The following is an 11229-nucleotide window of genomic DNA, read 5'->3' as shown; positions in this document are numbered from 1 at the left end:
TTTTAGTCATCTCGCAGAATGTGACATGCCCATCAGGATTTGAGTTTTAGATGGTCCTCAAGTTGATTGAATGCAAACAAAGCCGCAAGGAATTAGTTGATGGTAGGCAGCTTTCCAGCTAAGGTTCACGTTCTTCTTAATGCTGTCTTTAACAGATACGATTACACAAGTGTGTCTCTCATGTGTTTGTCTAACTCCACATTTGGCTGAATGCATTGATCCATCTTGACAAGCACATAATATGCGCATGGCTTGCACATATGACAAATAAGCAGGAAGACAGAGAAAAGCAGAACTTCTTGAAGTTGCGACAACACTTTCAGCTTTTTTTCTTCTCTCTCTCACTGACAATGTACCCACCCCCCAAAAGACACTGAAAGATTGTGGTAATCCTTTCAAAATTACATTAGCAACAGCCTTCATTTCTCCTTCTCACTTTGAGTAGGTGGCAGGAATATGAGCCAAATAACTGAAGACAGTGCGATGCTGAGAACACATCGGTGAAGACACAGCATTTGGGATGTAATTTAAATGTGCTTATGTGTAACATACATATACGGATGGATGCACCTCAGGGGCTTGTGGAAGGGGTCCGTCCGGCTGTGGTCTCCATCATTTTCAATTTTTCAGATAAGTAATTAAATTGGGCCAGTGTCTGTTTGGTCCATTTTAATAATAAGCAATGCTATAACAGCTCTTCACAAAATGACGAAAGAAAATAATAATGATATTACATTTTAAAAGGTAAATCAACTGAGACTCCTGTGTTTTGGAGTCAGGTAATTGGGGAATTTTCTTAAATTTGTATTGAATATTATATGTGACCCTGAGCCACAAAGATACAAGATACAACTATTTGAAAATCTGGAATCTGAGCTTGCAAAAAAAAAATCTAAATACTGAGAAAATCGTCTTTGAAGTTGTCCAAATGAATTCTTAGCAATGCATATTACTAATCAAAAATTAAGTTTTGATATATTTATGATAGGAAATTTACAAAATGTCTTCATGGAACATAATCTTACTCAATATCCTAATGATTTTTAATGCTCACTTTGACCCATTCAATGTTTTTTTTTTTTTGTTGTTGTTGGCTATTGCTCAAAATATACCCCAGCGACTTAAGACCAGTTTTGTGGTCCAGGGTCACATATTAATTTTTAATATGAAATAGGTAAAGATGTATAAACCGTAAGAGTTTTTTTTTTCTCTCTCTCTAATGATGCAATTCAAATTCATTTGTGCATAATTTTGAATATTAACATTATCTTCCCAAATGATTATTATTCTTGATAATTATATGAACTCCCACATGGAAGTCTCATATAAATATATACTCATATTCATATATACTGTACATACTGTGCTATTTAGTATTTTTTTATTATTATTATTACTATTTATTTATTTATGCATTTAGCAGACACTTTTATCCAAAGTGAGGTACAATGCATTCAGGCAATATATATATAATTTTTTTTTAACAGTATGTTTGTATCACATACTATAGATAATTTGTTTCTCAAAGTGTATATCACAATATACCAAAGTGAAAAGGTTTACCTGATACCACATCAAAGCTCTATCCATCATTGTCTTATTTTTTACCAAACGGTCAAGAAACGATAAAAGTAATTTCTGAGGCTCCACAACAATCTGCTGATGCACAATTATTCATCCATCCCCTCTCGGTTTTTCCCAACAATTAAAAAGCTACGTGGAGAAAAGCGAAGGGCTCCCTGTGAGGCACAGTGGGGGGTGTGCTTAGTGCTGTGGCACGCTACTATGGAAAGTTGGATATGGGTCTCATCTGCCAACTGTGGCAGTTTGGGAGTCTTTACAAGATCTGACTGTCCTCTCAGCGGGCCTGCTCTGTAACAATACATCGCAAGAATCATTTCACATTATTATCAATGTTAAAAATAATTAATATTTTTGTGGAAACCGTGATTCATTTTTTATTTGACCTCAGCAGCATCTCTGAGAGTATACACTACTGATGGAGAAATGTAAAAAGCATGTTACACCGATCATGGGATTTAGGTCCAATAGACATTAACGCATGGAATTTTGAAATCTTTCCCAATTCTCAAAAGTATTTTGGGACTTCAGAGTACTTGCTCTTGAATTTTACATCCCCATCTCCTCTCAGAACTTGGAGATGTTGGTGCTAGACAATTTCTAACGCTTACCAGGGAAGGCACTCGCTACAGAAAGGGAAAGTACAGTACTGTAAATCGTTGCTGTTGCCAACTGGACTGTCTAAAAATACTCCATCTAAGCCATCTGACTCCCACTTGAAGCAAAAGTTAACGTCAAAATAAGCAACACACAAAGTATTACGTGGGATAGATAGCCTGTCCTCAGCAATGAGTCTGAAAATTACAGAGAAAGAGAAGCAGCAAAGTGCTTATGTCTGGCCCTCTAAATGGAAGGACTGAGAGAGTGCACTGCTGAGCTGCGCAAAAAAAACACTTCCAAGACGTACCGTGGACTTTTAGTGAGCCTTTTTACTCACACTGGAGAGACAAAGAGAGAAAGTCAAAGAAAATGTGTGGCGCAGTAAGATGTAACGATTTTCAAATGCGCTTTCTTCTCGTCTCTATTTATAAACTGCGTGCTACAACATGCTGGACCCAAAATGAAAAAAAAAGGTTAATTCATGTGTTCGAGAAAAGACATCTGTGGTATTGAATTCTGCAATTTTAAGCCTTTCTGTCCATTGTTATCCAATCTGCCCTTCCAAGTGTCAACATTTACCATTTAAATAAGCGGCCTGTAAAATAAATGACAGCAGTCACTCACTTGGTCTGCCAAGTGCTCTTTAAATCATTTCACAGAAACAGAAAATCTGTAAATCTATCACTTAGACGTTGAAATAATAACTTATAGGATACAGCTTAAACATATCATTTACTCCAACAGTCAAGACAGATGCTTTATTCTATCCTGACTTTAACCTTTTAGACCCCAAAGATGAACACAATAATAGCAGTTTCACAACTAAACTCATTATTATTATTATTATTATTAATAAAAAAAAAATAAGAAAGTTTTCCTAACCTAGACTAAATTCAGTAAGCAGATATTATTGAAGATTTAACTGGTGTGAAGTGACTGGTGTCTATTTTAGTGAATTTGAACACGCCAAAAAAATAAATAAATAAATAAAAGGAAATCAATCAAAGAGTCGAGAGGTTACCTGTACCACTTGTACACCAGTTAGTGTCATAGAATGTGTATATAAAACAATAAGATATACAACTGTTATATTAATAATTCATACTTTTATTTAGCACTGATTAATTCAACTTAAATTCTAAATCAAGTGACAGTAAAGGCATTTATAACGTTACAAAAGGTTTCTATTTCAAAAGCACTTATTTCAAAAGGGATAATAAGAAATATTTTTTGAGAACCAAATCAACATATAAGAATTACTTCAGAAGGATCTAAAGGATAATGACTGATTTGCCAGCACACAGTCAGGAATAAAATATATTTTAAAAAGAGAAAATGGTTATTGGTAAGTTGTATTTTTTCACAATATTATTGTTTTTACTGTATACTTTTGATCAAACAAAACAAGAGACTTCTGTAACACTTTACAATAAGGCTCCATTAATGAACATTATTTAATTACATTAGTTAACATAAACCATCAATGAAAAATGCTAAAACATTTATTAATCTTAGTTAAATTAGTTACTAGTACATTATTCAAATCAAAAGTTTTACCTATTAATTTTATTTAATGGACCGGAGCTAATATAACTCTTTCGTTGTTTTTGTATAATATTGTATAAGTTTAATAAATACTGTTGTTCACTGATAGTTAATGCATTAAATATAGTTAACAAGTGGAACTTGAGTGTTTCTGAGACTTCTATGATTAAAACTATTATAATAATAAAGATAAAGTTAATTAAATATTATTACACACAATAAATACAATATATATTGAATAAATTATTATAAAATGCAAATTTGTCCTTAATGGAATTGAAATCAGTAATTTGATTGCATCAAAGCATGCAATACAATACACTACACAAGGCTCCTTGTGTTGTTAAATATGCACATAGTTTGTTGAATCAGCATCCAAACACTGTGCATCTAAGTTTGAATAGTTTTGTTGTACATTAATATGATATACTGGATGATCAACTTGTCTATACTATAATGCTAGTTTAGGCACGGATGGATGATCAGTGTGAATCATCATTCCATGTCGATGTTGCAAGGTCTGTGTTCAGTGAGGATATATACAGGATTTGCTTCCAGTGTGACCAGAAGACAGTGAGAGAGTGTGTGGCCCCTAAATCCACTTCCCCACGCAGAGATAATTAGCTTCCTTATCAGCATTGGACACCAGATGCCCCCCACTGGAGTGACAGGTCAGGGAGTCCAAGCAGCTGGGGACTCGGGGAAGATAAGATGAGAAAACGAGCGAGGGACAGAGAGAGGGAGAGAGAGAGAGAGAGAGAGAGAGAGAGAGGAAGGGAAGAAGCCTTGTAAACCCTGCAAGACTGAAGCAGCTTCTCTGGCCTATCAGGTCCACCAGGACCCCTCAGCCCTCATTAGCATAAATTCAAATGACAAATGTGGCCGACGTTGGCAGAGACTAATTAATTCACAAAGGGTGGAAATCGCTGGCATTAGCCATCAAATCCTCTACTGCCAGAGAACTGAACAAGAGTTAAAGCAATAGAGCGAGGCTTTGCTACTTCTTTTTCCTTTCCCAACCCCACATAATACATTTCAGCATGGTTTTCTGAGAATGAGAGTCTCAGAGAAAGAAAAAATAACAGAGAAAGAGAGACAGATAAAGCCAAAGTCTATACTGTATATCCGGATATGGCTCTAGAGAGCTGACATGTCTGTTAGTATGTAAATTGTGGCTCTCATGTGCTGTCATATAGCTGATCAATTTAGTGTGATGACTGAACCGTGCTCAACAAACACATGACATCTGCACACATTCCCCACTTTCTTATCCCGTTGTTCTGTACATTTATCTACAGCATATGCGAACCTGCTGCCCTCACAGTAAAAGGATAAGGGCACCCCCTTGTGTCTATCATGCTGAGTACATACATACAATACAAAATAAATATAATGTAATATTGTAATGACAGATATTTCTGTTACAGTTGAAAGACAAAAGTTCATAATATTTGGAGTATTTTAGAATGATGCCTGCTACACTTGGAAATGTCAAATGTGCACAAGCAGCAAGCATTTTAATTCAAAATATTTACATAAAGTAAACTTTTTTTTTTCTTTTTCTTTTTTTTATTAAGTATAATTTTAAATTCAATTAATTTGTTTTCATGCAAGTTTGGTAGCATCTACAAAACAGTTTAGATTAAACTGTTAAGATCAATCCCAACTGTGTTAATCTACAAATGTTTTCTATTATACTGCTCGTTTCAGTGCTCTTAATGTGCTTAACTGACATCAGATCAAATCCAGGTGTTCATGAGAAGACAGCGATTAGCTTGTGCTCACATCTTGTGCATTTGAGATTGAGAGCAAGCAAGCGAGATGTATAGAAACTAAACCAGGTGCACTACTTATTCTAAGTCTCATAAAATTCCGCATAATTTCCTAACTGCTGCACAAGTGCTCAGAGTACTTTGATGTCATTTCATGAATAGAATTATAACATACCCTTTCCGTGCCATTATGTAGGTTTACCACAATAACATAGTAATTTGGTAATAAATACTGCAGTGTGCATAACATGCTAAAGAATGGCAGGGATCCACTAAAATGCCAGAACAACACCAGCAAAATATATTTTCCTGAGCGAGAAAGGACCCCTGTGGTTGACAGTTAAGCCAGTTTAAAAGCTTTCACTATAAATGACTTCTAAAAGAAGATTTGAAACAGCACCACAACTATTTTTTTTTTTTTCATATAAAAGCATTACAGTTTCCAAATCCAGTATATGTTACACCCGGTGTTTAACGGTCATAGAATACGCTTTTGTAGGTCCATCTTTTATTTTTTACGATATTTCATAGTCTAATGGGCAAACATATAGATCTTGCCATTAATTGTGTCTATATGTTTGCTTCCATGGCAATAGCTTACTCAGTAGTCTGGCGAGCAAGCTATTGTACGGTAATCATCAGTTGTTAGGCTTTGTGTCCACCAAGGTGTTTTCAGCCGGCTGAAAGTGCCAGGCGCTCTGCTGAAAACACCTAAATGTGAGCATTTTTTTTTTTTTTTCAGTTGAGAGACAATGTGGTTGCTAATATACGGATGATCCACTAAAGTAAATTGTCAGACGCATTGCAAATTAAATGTTTATCCATGCATTTTTTATAACAAAATTGTGAGGCAAAATAGTCTGGGAATTCCATCATTCAGTAGTAGTATGGGTGTGATGGTTGGTCGGTGTGGTATAGTTCCGCCCCTCCTCCTTTGTGATTGGTTAGCTGACTAAAAGGTGACAGTGATGAGTGCTGTGTTTTACCCAAAGTTGAACATTCTTCACGGTCGAGAAACAAAATGCAGAGTGTGCAGCACTCAGTGTGAAAAAAACACTCAGCACCTCGTCACACTCTCGGTGTTCTAAAAAATGGCTCTCCAATAGAAAACAACTGAAATAATTCACTAGACTCGAGCTTGTCAAAATGTTTTGTTGGACATGTGGCCTTAAAGTCAGTTTGCAAATCAGTCCTCATGCTTAACATACTGGAAGTAAGCAAGATAAAACATGGATAAATCAATGCAACAAATCTACAAAAATTGTATTTCTTCAGAAACTCTACAGATCTTCAAATCTGGCCTATTTAACCAGATTAAACAATAGGTCCGTTTACATGGACACTTTTTGCTTCCATCAAAAGGGATGATTCAAAAACAATAAAGTAAATAAGAAAGCCAAGCCCTAAACTTAAACTTAAGGAGGTAAATCCCCTTTCAAGACTGTAACCCCGTGTGCCTCCTCACGCTGATCCCTCAAGGATTCTATTTTGGCTCGTTCCCCAGCCCTCTGTGATGAAGAAAAGCCCTTGGCTGTCCGAGTGGCAGGGCAGTGAAAGAGAGCAGGAAGAAATGGTTTCATGGCTGATCTGACGGCTTGAATTAACGTGTATGAAATGTGCATCATCTGCTAACGCTTGGACATGGTGTTGCTGTGGCTCTGGGTTAAGCCTTGTCCACCGCCTGCTTTCCCTTTAACCATGAACCTGTAGCTGAAAGCGCCAGGCCTTGTCACTTTGATGGACATCTGCCTGGGCCTTCCAGGTCTCCGTGATCCGTGACATGAGCTATTCTGACAGAATGTAGGGTGTCGTGCCCAGCTGGCAAAGATATGAAACAAAGAGCCAGTAAAACTGTAACATCTACCAGTGTATTTAATGGAACAGTGGAACCAAACTACAGACATTTATGGTAGCTGCACTGGTAGCAACAAAGGATGTAAAAGTCTTTTTGAGTTCCACTGGACATACACATGAAATGCACATATTTGGAGCACCATGCAGTTGGGTCAAGGACAAAATTGCCAGTTAAAAACAAAAGGTCTGTAGAAGGTGCAACTGGACTGACCAAATTTAGATGAATTTGGGATGCAACAATATTAAAATTCTTTTTTTTGTGTGAATAAATTAAATGTAAAACACTAAAAACATAGTTTTAAATGCTACAAGTGAAATTAGGTAGTAGAACCATATACAGTATGCAGGGATGGGAAATGTTTCAGATACATGTCAAATATCCATCCAGCTTTTAGTGGGCAGGAATTATACAGAATATACGGCCCCTCTTTACTGCTTCTTCCATTGGAGTAATGGAAACTGCAGCCCACTGACACAGGAAGTGAATCTAGGCCTGTGATCCACAATAACTACCATCAGCTTCTTCCAAATACATATAAGACCAGCAATGAAAACACTCTAGCCTGCAACCCTTCGATAAATGGGAGGAAATCCTGGACATGTTGAGCGTATTAGAGGAGTACTTGAGGTTTCTGTTAAATTTGGATCTTTCCGAGCCGGAGAAATGCAATGCTATTTATTAGAGATGACCAAAGCCATATGGAAGCGATCATCGGCCTCATGCACAGAGGCAATTTGAAAGAAAAACGGCAGTGCTAATGAGGGTCATCCTGATGGTTTTATGTTCTCAATCCTCGTGCTTGCTCTGTTATAGAATAAATGACGACTATCATTACGATTGCTTGCATACAATAGAGTGTGTTACACTTTTGCGAAACACACAATAGACTGCATTTCTGTTCATCCCTACTAAAATTTTCGGCATAACAAATAGCAGGTGTATGCTCATGTGAAAGGACTTTGTTCTTGTGGAGTTGACCAGCTGCTAATACTTACAACTTACAAGCTTTTTTATACCTGTAACATTTGCACTGTCAACTTGCGTGAGCGTAATGGCTGTATAATCACTCAAATGTCTGTATTTAGCATGAAGACAAATAATCTCCTTACCTCTGTCTACTTTGTCTTGTTTTATAGGCACTTTTTAAACAAAGTTTCACCAAGTTAGCATTGCAGTGATGATGTAACGACATTATACAACCTGTAATCCAAAAGGTCTCATCTTTAGACCTGTCAAATATTGCCGAAAATACCTGTGGCCATGCTGTTAGCTAGAGATACTCTGTTATACTTACCATAGCCAATCAGAGAGAAGCAATTAAGCATCGTTATTTATTGGCATGGCCTCTCCTGTTCCACGCGTCTTACTGAAAGTGGATTTGAGGGGGTTTGTTACCTGTTTATCTGCCTGCACCCTGCTGCTATCGGTCAGGTTCAGGAGACGCCTCCATTGTGAACTTGCCATCTCTTTTTCTGCCCTTTATATCATGGTATTAATCGTTAGCTCCTTGCCCCCTATCAGCTGGCTGCAAAGGAATGGATGACACATTGAATTACTCAAAAGACATGGTCTGTGTTGTGTAGCCGAGGCGCTGTTAAGGAGAGTGTATGACATGCTAGTCTATCCATTAAGAGCATATTTTTAGGGAAATTCTCAAAAATCTGAAATGTCGATTGAACGCTTGTTCTCACTTCATGTGTATTTCCTGCCAGTGTTCACAGATCTGTTTTAATGAGCAGAATGGGAAGAACAGGTTTAAGAGAGAGAGAGAGAGAGAGAGAGAGAGAAATATAAAACTTTCCGAGGCAGATTTGTGATCAAGCCCTGGAAGATCTCACATTTGCATGCATGGTTTCTCTGCTGGGCTTTCTGATGGGCTTAATGTGGACAGGTCTTCCTTCTCATGCCCTCTCTCACCCCTGCTTTTCAAGAGAGATGGCAGACTAATAACTCATTATTTCTACTTGTGAAATTTGTCTGCTCATGAGAAGACTGTGGAAGGTGTCTGGCAGCAGAGGTTGAGCCACAGCCACATTGTGATTATGTCCAGACAACAATTGGACCCTGAACATTCTGACATCATATGCACTCATGTGTCTGACATATGGGCTCCTTATTTATATATATATTTTTATATATATATTTTTTATTATTATTATTATTATTTGTGTTTGTATACAAAGGTATAAAACTATTAAAGGTGACATGTCATGAAAATCAGACTTTTCCAGGTTTTAAGTTATAACCAGGTCCCCAGTACATCTACCAAGGAAACATGAAATAGGTTAACCCGGTAACTTTGTTTTGGTAAGCCTTTTTCTGCAAGTGAAAACGAATGTGTCTGATTTCGCTCCCTTGGTGATTTGGCAAAGGGATGTCATTAAAATTTTACTGCCACTTAATCTGTAAATTTACAACCCACAGCGATGTAATTTTGATGTCGCAAGCAATACATGTGTACCAGCTCTAATGCCATGGTGAAAGTTTGAGCAAAACATGCTTAAGGGGGGTTGAAATGCTATTTCATGCATACTGAGTTTTTTACACTGTTAAAGAGTTGGATTCCCATGCTAAACATGGACAAAGTTTCAAAAATTAAGTTGTACGTTTGAAGGAGTATTTCTGTTCCAATCAAGAGATTGATCTTTGAACAAAAAAACTCTTGAAATATTTCAGTGTGTGCGCACATTGAATTGTAGAATATAAGAAAGTTTTGAATTAAATTACAAAAAAAATATATATATATATATAATTTTCCCATGATATTCTATTTTTTTTAGATGCACCTGTATGCATAAATTATTTATACTGTATTTTATTTCATTTTATTGTGCCAACTTTTAATTTTGTGCCCCATGCAATTTACTTTATTTTCCCCAGAATTCTGTGTTTTCCATTTTATTTATTTTTTGTTTTATAATTTAATGCAAATTTAGAAAATCCTGACTAACTGGTTAAAAAAAAGGTATAATATAATATAATATAATGTAATATAACAATTAATTTACAGCAAAAACATTTCCCTTTTTTGTCAAATAAGATAAAACATGGTTGAAAAATATTTGGGTTGAATGATATTCAAGATATTCATTACAAATAATAGTAATAGTATTATTATTTTGAGAAGAACATTTTACTATATCATAGTAATATATTAGTTTTAGTATACTAAACTAGTGTTTCTGTAGCTCAAGTGGTAAAGCATTGCGTTAGCAAGTACAAGGTTGAGTGTTCGAATCCTGGGGAACACATGTTAGGAAAAAATGTTAGCCTGAATGCAATGCAAGTCACTTTGGATAAAATCATCTGCTAAATGCATAAAGTAAATTTTCAATTTAAACTATACAATTAATTTAAACAGAGACATGCAGAACATGCAGACTTATAAGCGACATGATTGGACTGGCTGTTGTCATGTTTATTAACTGCTGTAAAAGCCTATACATCTAAGCTCTGGATGAAACTCATGTAATAGTTTGATGTGTCATCCATCTCTCCATTCTTATAGTTGCCAGGTATCGGCTATATTCCAAGTATAACAGTGTACACATTACAAAAAGGATCTATTTTCATTTTTATAGCACTACAGAATAGATACATTTTAGGCAGCCACGGTAGCCACCCAAAAAACGTAACCTGCAGCTCTGTAATTTTTCCTCTAATTTCTTTAGCCCAACAGCAGGCTCCTGGCAACACTTCTAATAGTGCTAAACATGTTGCTGCTTGTCATTAAAGGGACAGTTCCCCAAAACAATGTAAATTCTGTCATTATTTACTCACTCTCATGTTGTCCCAAACCTGGGACAAAATCTGTAAATTTTTTGTGCACAAACAGAACACAAAAGAAGCACTAAAATAATTATTTATAATTGAATC

Source organism: Carassius gibelio, chromosome A5, assembly GCF_023724105.1.
Source record: "Carassius gibelio isolate Cgi1373 ecotype wild population from Czech Republic chromosome A5, carGib1.2-hapl.c, whole genome shotgun sequence".
NCBI classification, from domain to species: Eukaryota; Metazoa; Chordata; class Actinopteri; order Cypriniformes; family Cyprinidae; genus Carassius; species Carassius gibelio.
This window is presented reverse-complemented; position numbering follows the sequence as displayed.